A 14,895-nucleotide genomic window follows, 5' to 3' on the forward strand; every position below is an offset into this window, starting at 1 on the left:
TAGTAATTACTTCCATTTCTGTCATTTCATCCCTGTCATGACTCAATGCCACATTCTCCCTTTCGTCATCCACTTTTTTCACCTTTTGCATACAAGCCTTTTGCATAGAGTGCAGTCAGCCTTGCTGAAAAACTGTCAGGCTACTAATTAATGCTCCAGGTTCAGCACTGTTACTCAAGTTCTGGTCATAAAATTAGATCAGGATAGGTTTGGCATGACGTGCTGTCTTTAAGTAAATTCAAATTGATTCCCTCACATTAGATATCTAGCCTTAAAGAACTGGTCACACATTTTAAAGGGACTATATATCAAATTCCCCAGAGAGCATATTAGGTAAATTGCCTTCAATCTTACGTTTTCGATAGGATCATAGGATCATAGGGGATTACTAGGTTATCGACCCTACTGGGTCTTTTTAAGCCTAGCCATGCTTCCCAAAAATATTATCCAGGCTTTGGTCCCATGGAATTTTGTGGGACATGTATAACTCAGGCAACACTCCCACCTATGCAAACAATACCATATGTACTGATTTGAACAATTTAATTTTATTCAACCGCTTTCATCTTACAACACTTCTTCAGAAACCATTTCAAAGCAAACCATCAAAGACATACAGTATATGCATTTAATCAACCAATAAAATCTTGGAATCAATTAAACAATTAACAATACATATTCTAAAATTGATTTAAAAGACATATCATTTAAAAATCATTTATTAACTATAAAACATGGTATGTTAAAATCATTTGTTAACTTTAAGCCTCTTTTCTCTCAAAAATCACTTTATATTAATTATATCATTTAATCCAGGATATTTCTCAGCCTTAAGTTTATTTTGCCATTCAGCCTCCCTCATTTCAACTCTATTTTTATAATTGCCTCCTCTTAAATCTACTGGGGCCTGTTCTAAGACCAAAAATAAACCTTATATTTATTACATATTGTTGAGTGCTTAAATAAAGCTTTTTTCCTCATCCTTCATTTTTATTGAGTACAAATGTTTCTTACTTCTTTTCTCTAAGGTACTAATGGTCATCCCCACATAACATGCATGACACCCTGAATGTAAACTAACTTATATTATACCTTTGTACTTACCATTAAACCTCCCAGGAACCATAATAGTGTGTTTAGTATGTTCAAGTAAAATATATGGTCCTTCATAGATGAACCTACAAACCGTATATGTTCCACATTTATGTTCCTTTATTTCTATTACTAGGAGGTAAAGGAATCTTAGCATTTTCCTTCTGTAATAAGGTTTTAAAGCTATTGGTCTTCCTATAAACAAACACAGGATGACTGCCTATTGCCCCAACTAATTCAGCATTTCCTTCTAAGATTTTCCAGTATGTAGTAATAACATTCCTAATGGCATAACTATCTGTTGGGGTCCCTATCAGTTTGCCACATTAACATATGACCAAAACTGAATTAACATATGACAAAATTTAAAAGTACAAGATGACAACACTGAAACCTTAGAACAATGAACGTTAACAAAATCAGAACTTAGAAGACAGAAACAAAAGCTGCTGATGTTATATATCACGTTTTTTTTAAACCACAAAGAATTTGAATGCAGATTACGGTACAGTGAGGCTCAGGAAATTTACCCTTTCCCCCAGTGTAGTGCGATCTTAGAGTGGTATATATAATGTGCAGGTGGTGTGTGTGTGTGTGTGGGGGGGGATGAAGGTTGGATTGCTCCCCTGCAAAAATGTAAAAAAAAGGTTGTAGTGAAGTTAAATACAACAGTACATTCATTTTACTGAAATGTTTGTCAGCCAAAAAGCACTTCATGTATGTCATAGCAGTTGCCCTTAATCACATTCAAGTTTAAAGGGACAGATGTCTATTTCTTGTGAGTCTTTTTTATATATGTAAAAGGGCACTGGATTGGATGTGTTTGTTTCGTTCTTTTACGTTCTCATTTTGTGAACATTCACTGTTCTGAGGTTCTGATGTTGTCATATGTTAATTCAGTAAATTGACATAGACCCATCTACTGACATATCCAAAAAAGCTGGTGTATTTTCCATAAAAGATCTGTTTTCACTTTTTACATGTTCTTAACTCTCAAGAACAGACTTAACCAAAATAGGCTCAAATAGGATCTTTCTTTTAAAACTTATCTCTTCAACTACCTTTAACAAAAATTATTTTATTATAGCCTCTCTGGGTAAGTAACAAGGTTATAAACTTAACTTCATCAGCAAATTCGTTAGTAGTCATCCTGGATGTTCTAATAAGTTGTCTTCTAGAAATGTTCTTTTTCATAAAATATGGATGGTTGCTTCTATAATGTAAGTAGCTGTTGGAGAATGGATTTAACTTATAAATATAACTGTTAAATTTCCTTTTTTCCCTATCTCATTCAACAGTGGCATCCAAAACATTCTTTTTCAACCCTATTTCATCGAAAGTAAATTTTAACAACTCAGAATCCTTGTTGAGATGTTCGATAAAAGATGTACATTCATCATAAGTACCATTTATTATAAAAAAATAGATCATCCACAAATCTCATGTAATGCACTATCTTGTGATAATATGAACGAAGTCAAAATATAAGACTCCCACCAGCCTAATACTAATTTAGCTAAAGCAGAGGCCACGGCAGACCCCACTGCTACTCCTTTAGTCTGTCTATAATATTTTTTGTTAAACAGAAAATATTTGTTTTTTAATAAAATCTTTAATAAGGAATAAGAAAATGAAATCATATCATTGGATGTGTCAGTATATTTTACCATAAAGAATCTAATCATTCTGCACCAACATCTTGGGAAATACTTGTAAATGAGGAACAAATGTCTACAGTAACCATATAAGCATTTTATTAAGATAAAATATAAACATTTCTTTTTTAATACTATTGCGCGCCAAAACAATGGGTCTAAAGGGAGGTTGAATAGAACTTTTATGAATCTTTGGGATTCCAAACAGAACCCCAATTTTGGGGTTTTCAGCTTTCAAGAAAATGTATCAATAAAATCAGTAATACTGTTCATCAAATATTCATGTAAGCTCAAATAAATATATAATTTTTGTATAGGTCTTTTAAAAAAACCTTTATGTATCATCAACATTATACACCAAACTTTCTATAGCTGTAATATATGCATTGATGTCCATAACAACTGACCCCCCCCCACCCTTGTCAGCCTTCACAAACCTAAGGTTACAGTTCCTAGTTAATTCATTAAGTGCCTTCCCTCTCATTATTTAAAATCTCTCATTTCATTTTCACACACTTGTTCAAAAACTTTAATCATATTATTCAATACAGGATTAAATACAGAAGGCTTATTTAATAGTTTGGGTGAGTTAATGTCCTTCAATAAATATTTTAAATTTAGTTTCGATGTAAAAAACTTTAATTCTAATAAAGTCTTGGTTAAATTAGCCGTAGGAGTTGATACAAAATTAAAACATAACTGTAGGACTCTAACTTGAATTGTACTAAATTCAAAATCAGATAAATTGAATATTTTCATATCATAACTCACTGGCTTTTCATCTACTAATCCCTTCTCTTCCGGCTCCAACTTCTCCCTCTCTAGTTCAATGACCGGCTGCCTGTTCTTTTACGAACAGAGTTTTTTTGACCCGGCATCAAAACTATTGGTATTCACATGTTGTACCCTGGAGATGTACATTGTTGAACCACATGCTTTTGTATAAGAAGTAGTTCTTCTGAGATGTCATTACTGACATCATTACCAACTTGTAAAGTTTAAACATCCAGGGCCAGCAGTTGGAGGTGTGCCTACATTCATCTCCTTAAAGGTGGAACTGTCCTAAGGCTTTTTTTGTTACTGATTTCCATACCTCTGGGGCAGGTTGCATGCTCAGATAGCAGCCTGTTGAGAACTCATGAAATCCTCCTTGAACACTTGAGAAAGGGGAAATGCAATCAATCAGGACATCATGGACCTTATGCTTTATCTCCCCAGCTTACAGTCTGTCACTTAAGCACATTTGTCTTTAGAACTCTGTGCCCTATAGCCTGTTCTCCTTTTACTTCCCTTTAAACACCAGCAGATCTCTTTGACACATCAATAAAGGTTGATATAAAGGCCTCAGTGAGTATTATCACCTTGTCTAACACTTTGTCATTTTTAGTCCCTCCAATAAGCAAAGTAATGTCCATCAGTTCCTACCACTTCCTTCCATGAACTATCTGGTGAACTGCTTCATTTCTTTCAACTCTATCTTTAGTTCATTTTTGTATCTCTACAAACTATGGATACTTTCTTTTTAAATGGTTCATATTGTTACAATAATTCTTAGATATTCCTTCTTCCAAGTTTAACAGGACATTAAATTTCCTTGCAAAGCAAAAAGACATTGTTTTTTTCCTGCTTCATTTTTTCCTTCTTATAGTGCACTGCATTATAGCATCGCTTACCTAACCACGTTTGACCCTTCCAACTCTGCAATGATCATATCATTCTCTCTAGGTTTCTGTCAAATAATGTCACTGATTTATGGGTTTTAACTCCTACTTTAGCTTTGTACACCACTACACAATCACTATCTCCTAAAGTTTCTCACACTGAAAATCTCTTCTTCCTCAATATTTGTCAAACTAAGATCTGAGGTAGGATCTCCTATGGTTTTATCAGGCATCTTCTAAGACAAACTTGCCCCAGCTATTGTCATCAAGGTAATACTTTACCTTTCTTTATTTGCAGTAGGAATACTCCATTGAACTCAGAACATGTTGCAATCCCTAAACTAATCCATTTTCTGTGTATTATATGTGTTAAGGTTTTCTATCAGCAGTTAATACCACATTTGTCCTGGCCTTGAAAGTCTGTGTATTATCATTATCTGTAATCTGTCATCTTGTACTCTTCAGAAACATGATTACTGTCACATAGGGCCTCTTAAGAGTACACTGATTATATGAGGTTTGGATGTCTGAGAAGGAGATCAATGAAGTGGCAACAATCAAACGATAAGAGCCACGAACACAGGATACCGAAACCAAAAAATAAAAAAACAGATCCGGACTGGCAAGAAAACGTTTTAATTAATTAAAATCAGCTTAAAACAGCTTAACTAGCATGTAAATATATTTACAATATACGCACATAAAAGGTAAATAGCTTAAAACAGCTTAACTAGCATGTAAATAAATTTACAATATACGCTCGTAAAAAAGTAAGTAAGCGCTTTCGTTTATACTAAGTGATAAACTTCCTCTGACAACGTACATAATTTCCTTTTCATTTAAAAAGCCATGATGAAATTAAGTATACATTTTCATTCGCCCATCACCTAATAACTTAATGACAACCATCTGTTTCTCATACACATATCAACCACTAACAAACTGCAAATTTGAGCCAAAACACTATCAAATAATAAATATAAAGATAAATATAGAATCTATGTGAATATAAAAATATTGTAATCTAAAAAAACATAATTCATGATGCTATAATGACAAATAAACCTATGCATCTTTAAAAATACATATGCATATCAAATTCATACATTTATTACAGGAACAGAGAAGATGACCTTAGTTTAACCTACATTAAGCCTTCTTTGAATCCTTGTAATGGATACATTTCATTAGCTCTACAATATCTGGGTCTGTACAATCATCTCCACTACTTAAAGTCAAAAATATTGCTTTAGTTACAGAACGGCTGCACACGAAGAGCATCACAGAGTATTTCTTAGTATACAAATGCTACTCACCCTTTCTTTAAAAAAATAGTTAAAACCACTTTTTCTACTTTTAGCTTTTTTGTTGTATCTATTATCTGGCTTCTTTCACTTTAAATAGTGAAGCATTAAAATTCAAGGACTCTAGTTTGTGTTTTGTAAAATTTTAGTAAAACAACACATACACGCACAATCACACACACACACACACACACACACACACACACACACACACACACACACAATGCATTTTAACAGCAGTTTATACACTATATATATATATATATATATATATATATATATATATATATATATATATATATATATCTTATAGCATTATTTTCTTTGAAATCAGAACATTCTGTGGTTCGTAAACTTGTCACAGAGTAGTATTCACAATCTTTTAAATGCAAACATCTTTTCTTAATTCTGCTGGACATACTCCTTGGGATTCAGAAAGGCTTAGTTCAATACAAAAGACTTGGCTCAGTAGGTTTCAATATCTCACTGACCCTTTCTATTTTAGAGTTTGCTCTACTGCTGAGTTTTACCCCTTGTGGGGACCTCGGTACAAAGAGTAGTCTTTTGGATGAAGCTACATGATAATGCGGCAGTCTGGAGGAATGGCTAATTCTCATTAGCCATGTGCTATCCCCCATAAATGTCCGTGACTCCTGATTTGCTCAACACTTTTTTCCATAGAAATGCAGATGAACATTTTAATAACCCTCCACACTGCTGCCACAGTTCTTTTTCAGTCTATGAATGATATGTATTTATATTATTACAACTCACTTTGCTTATGCCATGGCCTTGTAATGGTTGATGAGTTTCTTTGTCAGTGCAACACCTAATCCATCTGGATGACCCTGAACTATGAATTAGTTTCTTTGTTTGGTTCACAGTAGGGTATAACTTGGTATAATACTAAATATCTTTCTAACCTTTGTGGGACTTTATCATATGTTTTTGTCCATTATAATGGTGTACCTTTTCCAGTCATATTTTAACTAGTTCAGGGATGGTGGAGAAAATCTGTATAAAGCCTACAATGCAGTTTGCCATGCTCAGTGTACTTTTAGCTGTAGTGTGTCCTTTGGTGATGCACTTTTGTCTCAACTCTCTGTGAACCTGGAAGTGTTCCTTCATGAGAAATATTATAAACTTATCAACAAAGACATTGGTAACCTCCATACTCTGGACCCCACCCAGTTTGGGTTTGTGAAAGGCAGATCATGTCTCCTGAACCTGATTGATTTCTTTGAAGCAGTCACGAAAGCTGTAGATGAGGGTAAGGTGGTTCACGCAGCCTATCTTGACCTCACCAAGGCTTTCGACACCATCCCCCATTCTGGAATTATAAACTCACTAAACTGGGTATAAATCCCTACATCACAAGATGGGTTGCCACCTGACTCACTGACAGAACCCACACTGTAAAAGTTGCAGACTCCAAATCCGACTTCAAACCAGTGACAAGTGGGGTACCACAGGGTTCAGTCCCGGGTCCTCTCCTGTTTGGTATCTACTTCTCTGAATTACAGGCTAACACAGAAGGTCTCTGGTTAATGAAGTTCGCAAATGACTGCAAACTAGGAGCCATAATCGAGTCCCCAAATGATGTGGACATCCTACAGAAGGGCCTCACTGAGACAGATGCCTGGTGTCAGAACCATGGCCTCAAACTCAGTGCCAAAAAGTGCATTGTCACCCCCTTTGGTAAAAATTCTGTACCCATGAACTACCACATAGGTGGCAGTCTACTTAACACCAAAAGTGTGATGAGACCTTGGGACCCAAGTGGACAGTAGTCTCTGCTTTGATAATCACATCGTCACAGTGGTCAGGAAATCCTTCTACGTGGCACACCTCATCACAAAAGGTTCTCATTCAGGAAAAAAGAGGTCATTGTTCCCCTCTACTCATCACTCATTAGACCCATTATAGAGTACAATGCCCCTTTTGGACTGTACCTCACAAGACATCTACAATAGCTGGAAAGGCCACAGAAGTACCTCACAAAGAGGATTATTGGCCTCAAACAGATGCCCTACGCTGACCGTCTCAAAAAACTCCAGCTTCACTCTATAGCATATTGCCTACTCCGAGGTGATCTCTGCCTAACATGCAAAGCTATGTCAAACCCAGAGCTGTTGGACATGCTCCACCTAAAGAAATCCCAATCCCTCCAAGCTACATGCTCTAGGGACATAAACCTTGTCACCACAATAAACAGAACATGCTGGAGGGATAGATTCCTGTACCAGAGACTTCCCATACTCTGGAAAAAGTTACCCATCTATATCAAACAAAGCTCCTCATTAGCACTCTTCAAGAAAAATCTTGATGAGTGGATGGGAAATAGGAAATTCACCCTGGGGATCACTTCTGTGGCTCTGCTCAACAGGGGCACAGGAAAATAATTTTCTTGGGTGGCAAAAGCCAGGGAACCTTGTTGGCTAGGCTTACTTATGTCCTTGGGCTGATAGCCTAGTACCTACCTATGAACCTAAATGATCCAACAAAATTCTAGTCTATTTTATTAAATTTACATTTGTCTCATTTTAGTATTAGCCAGTTTCCTATGAGTGGCTGCTCATACTAGAAAACTCCACTGCAAAACTGAACATTCATATATTGATGCTCCACGTAACACTAATGCATCAGAATCACTCTGTGTTTATTATATTTTAATTTATTGTAGCCCAAAAGCTCTGTCATAGGGACTGCCATACTGATGAGATTTTTTTTTGGTTTTCCGTTTCTGCCTTCCTTTCATAATGCAGTTTGTTTCCTTTAATAACGTGCACTATAGATATAAATGACAACTTTTCTTCCTCATTTAGTGCTGTGAGTGCCAGGCTACTTATACGGCCTTTGAAAGCAGTCTTAGTGCTTCTTTGTAAAAATTACTTACTGTAAGAAGGTAAAAAGCTTTCATGGCCATTTTACATTTTCTTCAGTGCAAAAGAGGTAAAAAAGCTAGTTCAGACCTATAGTACTTAAAAAATATGAGACTGCCCCTCCATCACACTCTTGCTAGATGTGAAAAATTGTCAGTTGTATTCGTTCACTGTTGACTGACAGTTGTCACTTCAAACAGCTAATAAGCCTGCAGTTTTATATACTGTGCTTAATTGTATAGTTATATGGCTTAAACTATTACTTTGCTCACTAGAAATAGAGTATTAAAAGTTTGTCTAAGTAATGTTGCAGCATAACTCATTCCTGTTTTTCATATAAAGCACATATTAAGAGCTAAAGTGGACTCATTTCCCAAAGAGTTACATGTTGGGAACACTTTTATCACACTTTACTGACCTCAAAAATACAAGGATTCAAGATGCAAAATTGCTGCTGGTGAACAACAGTGAAACTAAAAAAAAAAAAAAAATCACACTATCAGAAATGAACAGGAAAAAGTGGTGGGACAGTCATGGTTTCTGGAAAACAAATGGAGGTGAAACACAAAAGGTACTAGAGGTTTCCTGGCACTAAATGATATCAAGGTGATATTTTGAGGATAGAAGATAACTCTACGATGAGGTTGACTTGGATAGAGCTTCCTTTAAGTTGGAGTCATGTTCTTTTTGAGTCTTGCCAGAGAATTAATTCATCAAGAAGACTTTTGATATACAATAGCTCTGCCAAAACTTAGTCTGTTGTATATTAAAAATGTTACAGAAACTAATTTCACAATGAAAAACCAAATAACCATTTTTGTCTTCTTAAGCCATATATGTAGAAAAAGTTGAAATGTTCCTATTCCTATGATGATGTTTCAGTGTCCCGTGGTGGTGGTGCTGCGGTAGCGTTGTCGCTTCACAGTAAGACGCTGTCCGGTTCGATTCTCAGCAAAAGTCTCTTCTGCTTGGGGGACATGCGTGAATGGGCGTACCTTCGTTGAAGGTTGTGTGTCAGGGCTGGTAACTCGGCATGTAAAAATCAACTACCAATCATTAGCGGACCGGAGTTCCGCTGTGGCGACCCCTAACCGGGAGAAAGCCGAAAGACACAACAACACCAAATTTAAAAAAATACTTTGGTGTCATTCATATGTAAGATTGTAAGATTGTATAATGTACAATATGCACCAGACGACTTTCAGTGTATATGGAACTGTTTGCTATTATCATATCAACACATACATTGGTGTCTTCAGAGTTATGTGAGTTAATTGTTGATATAATCGGGAATAGCAAGAGTACTGGTCCATTGACTGTCTCATCAAGTTTTATGTGATCCTTTTCCACTTCTTTCTTATGCAGAAAATTACTCTTGTCTGAGGCTGACATGTTTCACTGTGCTATCTGTAAATAACTTGGATATGGATATTTTTTACATCGCCAATACTGGCTGGCAGTAACTAGGGAGTTAATTAAGTAGAAGGACATGATTGATGGGACCAAAACTTTTAGATAGCTTTTGTAAATGCCATTGTTTGTAAGTGTCATTAATGTGGCTTTTCATACAGCCATGTTGATGAATTGGTACCATTTTTGTACTTAGACTTACTAACTGTAATTCTCTTTTTCAATTAGTTGTCCAACGTGCAGCACAGAGGTAATCAGACTATAGTCAGAAGTATGAGTAGGGAAGAGGTTTTGGGAATAAATATTATGGTTGCTTATTTCCAGAAGGCTTGGAATGAGTGCTCATTTATGGATTAATTGAACAGGTGACTTACTAGGCAGGCAATGCTTTCACTGCATATTTTTAAGGAATTATAAATATAGGCCATCACATCCTAGGATACCATAATTAGGAAGGGATGTTAAGAGTATAGTGATTTGTTTAAGAAAGATTTTTTTGGTATTATAAAAGTGACGAAAATAAGGCTATATGAAGGTGAGGTGTTATTAATTTGGGAGAAGATACAGCAAGCTCACAAAACCAAACAAGTAGGCTTACATTAAGTCATACCTCTCAACTCTCCAGATTTTTGAAGAACGTCCAGATTTTTGCCTCATATTTTTGGTCTGTTTTTCATAAAATTTGTGATTTTCTGGATTTTTTTGGGAAATAAGTGAAGACTGAATTCACTAAATAATGACAGGCATTTGAGTTTCAGACTTCATATCCTTCAGAAAATATATGGTAACAGAAAACCTTTTATTCTAGCAATATTCTAAGTTTAAAAAAATATTTAAAATTTGTCCCTATTTTGGGGCATTTGTACCCCCATTATTTTGGCTATGTCCAGATTTTTTGTGTGAAGAGGTTGAGAGCTATGCACTAAATAGCTAATGCAAGGCTGGCAATATAAGGTAACAGAACAAAGCCATGAGATAAATAAGACAGTGGGTAATAAACACAACACATTTCATGCTGTCAAAAGAAGGAACTTCTAGACACTGTTTACTACATTTCCTTTCACTGTCCTTAACCTTACTTAGGTACGAGTAAGATGTCTGTCACGATATAAAACCAATAGATAGAGAGCCATAAAATGCATTTAGAATAAGCATCTATAATAAATGCATTTCAAATCAACAGAAGCAACTTTAAGAAATAGAAAAAAAATATGTCTTCACTGAGGGAACTAGGCTACAGTGTCTAAGTAGTCCCCACAAGGGGGGGTGACATCCTGAAGGATGTCCATCAGTGGAAGTACCACTCAGGAAGAATGCTTTGTTGATCTTCAGTTTTTTGGAGACTTCTCTGACGAAAGGAGTCTGTCTCTGAGGCCCAAGCTCCTCTCTCTTGCATTGCACAGAAGACTTCACGAAATGTGGGCACCAGAAAGGAGATAGTGAAGCACCTCCTTCCTCTTCTACCATTTCCTTATTCATAGAGCTAAGTACTGTCCCATTTTACAAATAGTATGCTGCTAGGGCCTTTATAATTCAGGAAATTTCTGGTTTATTTGTTTCATTTATTTACTCATTGCCACTGTTGACCAGAAAGTCCAGATGGGCTGGAAATCACCCCTTTTCAGTGGAGGTGCAGGGACAAAAGCTTCAATTATATGTACATTTACATATTAAAAAACACAATTGTATTATACATTTATAGACATATAATAGAGAAATATTCTACAGCAGCAGACAGTACACTAGTGCTATAGTTGTTATCCTGGATAAGTGCAGGAGCATAACCATGAGATGGTGATGTATTGTTTTAGCAAGATTTTGCATCTACTTAGGTGAATTTCCTCTCTAATGGCAGTTAGCTAAGTAGTTGGAGCATAGGGACAGCCAGCTCAACTGTGGCTTTTAGTTATGGTCAGTGTGATTTATCTATTGAGGGTACTGGCCTGTTTGAGGAGTAGAGCTTTACTACATGTAGAATTGAAGGACAGTTTTGAGGTTTATTGATAATTTTATGGTTGATGATCAGTTGGGTAACAAAAATGCTAGTTTGGCAGTGTTTGCCATTTCAGATGTCACAAGAAATGACAGTGTTGAGTTTAGCAGTGTGGTTTGCATCAAATCTTGCTATCTTATTGTAGCATTTTTTAAGTAAAACTAGGAGATGCTGTGTAATATTGGTGCAGAGGGAGATACTGGAATTAGGGTAGAAGAAATGTTGTAGCTACAGTTTTTATAGAATTGGGAATGGCTGCAGTGGTGCAGCGGTTAGCATTGTTGCCTCACAGCAAGAGGCTCTCCTGTTCAATTCTCGGCTGGAGAACCTTCTGTGCGGAATCTGCATGTCCTCCCCATGGCCGAGTGAACTTTAAAGACATGCAGGTAGGTGCGTGCATGAGTGGGTGTGCCTTCTTTGAAGGTTGGGCGCCGGGCTGGCAACTCGACACTGTAAAAATCCACTGCCAATTATAAGCAGACCAGTGATCTGCTGTGGCGACCCCTAACCAGGAAAAGCCAAAACACATTACTTTTACTTTTACCTGTTAGAAGGTGTCTGCTACAATACAGCGATCATGTTTTCTTGTGGATTTTTCTTAATAGCCTGTTAACGGTGCATGTTGTACTTTAGTTTCGTGTGAGTGACAAGTTTGGTTGGAGTGTTGCTTGCTAAGGTGATGGAAAAGCTGTTTTTCTATGTCAGAGAAGGAGTTTGGGGTGAAGAACAAGAGTTTAGTTTTTTGGCATTTAGTTAAGATTTGTGATTACTTGAACCATGATGAAAAACGTGGGTGAGAGAGCTAGATTTGGATTGATGGTAGTGGTAAATGGTAAGGTGAGACAGAGACAGAGGTGTAAGAAAGAGGATGTATTACCAAACAGCATAATAGTAAACATTGCACTGTTCTGCCATATTGGTGGTGGTGGTGGGGCAAATGTTAATAACTATGTAAGAGTCAGACTGAGGTAAGAAAAGAGTTTTTTGTTTTAGGGTTTGTAAGTAGATTGTGCTGTTGAAGGTTTTGAAGTTAATAGGAAGAGGGACCATTAATGCCGACTGTCAGGATATGAGTTTCCCCAGTAAATAGAGATTAACAACTGTCATAATAGTGAAAGTTGTCAGTAGGTGTGAGCCTATGGAGAGGGGCAGTGATTTGATGAAAGGTGAAGGAAATCTGTAATAGGTGTGAGCAGTTGTGGAAGTAATTTCTAAGGATTTGTTGAGAATAGAGAACAGAGGTAAATAATTGGTTGTAGTTGAGTGTGGGTGTTTGTGATAGAGGAGGTGACAAGTGATTGGTGATGAGATATTAATGGAAATGTTTAAGGGGTTATAAAACTGGAGAAGGGTGAGATGGGTGGCAGTGGGGGTAGGATAGAGGACCAGAGTGGGTTTCACCCTCCCAGAAAGTAATGGATAGTCAATGAAAAATGGGTATGTAAAAAGTAGCAGCACAGGCTGAAATGCTTGTGTGCAGTAGGCTGTGGTAGGTTGTTTAAGTACTATCTTTAGGATAATTTAACCTATGTGGTCAGAGAAATATATGATTACTACATGAGGAGTACCTAGGGGTGACCTCCATCACAACACTAGCTGCACAAATAACTAATAGCATAGGTCTTTAGCTAGCACAGCTTTTTCTTTTGTGAAGAAGCTTAGCAACAATTTGCCAAGCAGGACCAATATGATGCAGGGATGTTCAAGCCATATAGTCAGCTGTATAGCCTTTTCTCTGCAAGGGCTAGAGGCCGTAATTCTAAAGAAAGTAAGAGCGAGGCTGTATGTTTTACAAAGGGTGAGCGATAATACAAGGCTGGGGCTCAGAAGACAATCTTACTGTTTTTCTGGAACCTAAAAATAAGGAAAAAAGGAGAAAGGGTGCTTAGGGGTTGGTCTTTGCATCTAAAGCTTTAATGGATTCAGTCAAAATGTTATAATGTATATGTGATAAGGCCCGAGGTCTGCTTAGTTTTAGATGAAAAAACAAATCAGAGGGGAAAAGGCATATTCTATTTTTAAATCCTCATCAGTAGTGGTGCTGAACCCCATAACCACAATCAGTGGAAGCTCGACTTTAACCTCTGAGCTATTTTGCACAATTTTCTTCATTTCTGAGTCTTTTATATAATTGCTTGAACCTAGCATTTGAGTCCTTGGATTTTTTTTTATCTGAAAGCTTATTGGACTTGTTAACTGTCTCGGTTTTATATTTATGCTTGTCCTGTTGGTGTTTTCTGGCTAGAGAAGCAGAAGTTCCCTCATCTTAACTCGTACAAGAAGAAGGTACTTTCTTGACATTAGAAATGCCATGAGAATACTACTGCAAACGGAGCATTTTTTGCAATCTAAGGCAATCCTTCGAGGCCTTCCTGCACTGAGGCTTAGTCGTGTCATTACACTTGGCACAAATATGGCAAGAAAAGGTGATGTCTCTAACAGGTAGTTAGGGTAAGCATTTGGTGAGCTTGTAAGCGACGGTGGCGGTGGAGGGGAGGTGGGTCTGCTTCATAGGCACATTTAAAAACAGTTGAAAGATGAAGCCATAATGGAAAAAAACTGGGTCAAGGCATAACAAAATGTTAGGCATAAAGAAATGGTAAAAGCATTTAAAGGAGGAAATATCTAATGTCAAAGAAAGCTTGATTCTACAAAAATCCTTGACAACAGCTAGAAGCAGACTGGGCTGTTTCAAGTGCCTATGAAGAACTTTCACAATAGGAAAGAACCGGTGGCAATAGACTTTACTGCATTTTGGGGAAATAGGTTCATTTAGCTGCATGAGAAAGTTTATGTACTGAACACCCCTAATACCTTCAAAGTAAGTTTTAACAATTCCTGCTGCCAATGTGCTGCAATATCAGATCATATTTTATAACAACCTGGTAATAAATGAAA

At 36.7% G+C, this 14,895-nt stretch overlaps 1 protein-coding gene across 2 annotated transcripts in view; it reads left to right on the forward strand.

The window, feature by feature from the left end:
• Nucleotides 1–14,895, forward strand: part of SLC1A7 (solute carrier family 1 member 7) — a 941,247-nt gene that overhangs the window by 332,985 nt on the left and 593,367 nt on the right. The window lies entirely within an intron of this gene.

The sequence above is a fragment of the Protopterus annectens genome, chromosome 10.part0, assembly GCF_019279795.1.
Source record: "Protopterus annectens isolate FY-2018-M chromosome 10.part0, PAN1.0, whole genome shotgun sequence".
Lineage (NCBI taxonomy): Eukaryota > Metazoa > Chordata > Ceratodontiformes > Protopteridae > Protopterus > Protopterus annectens.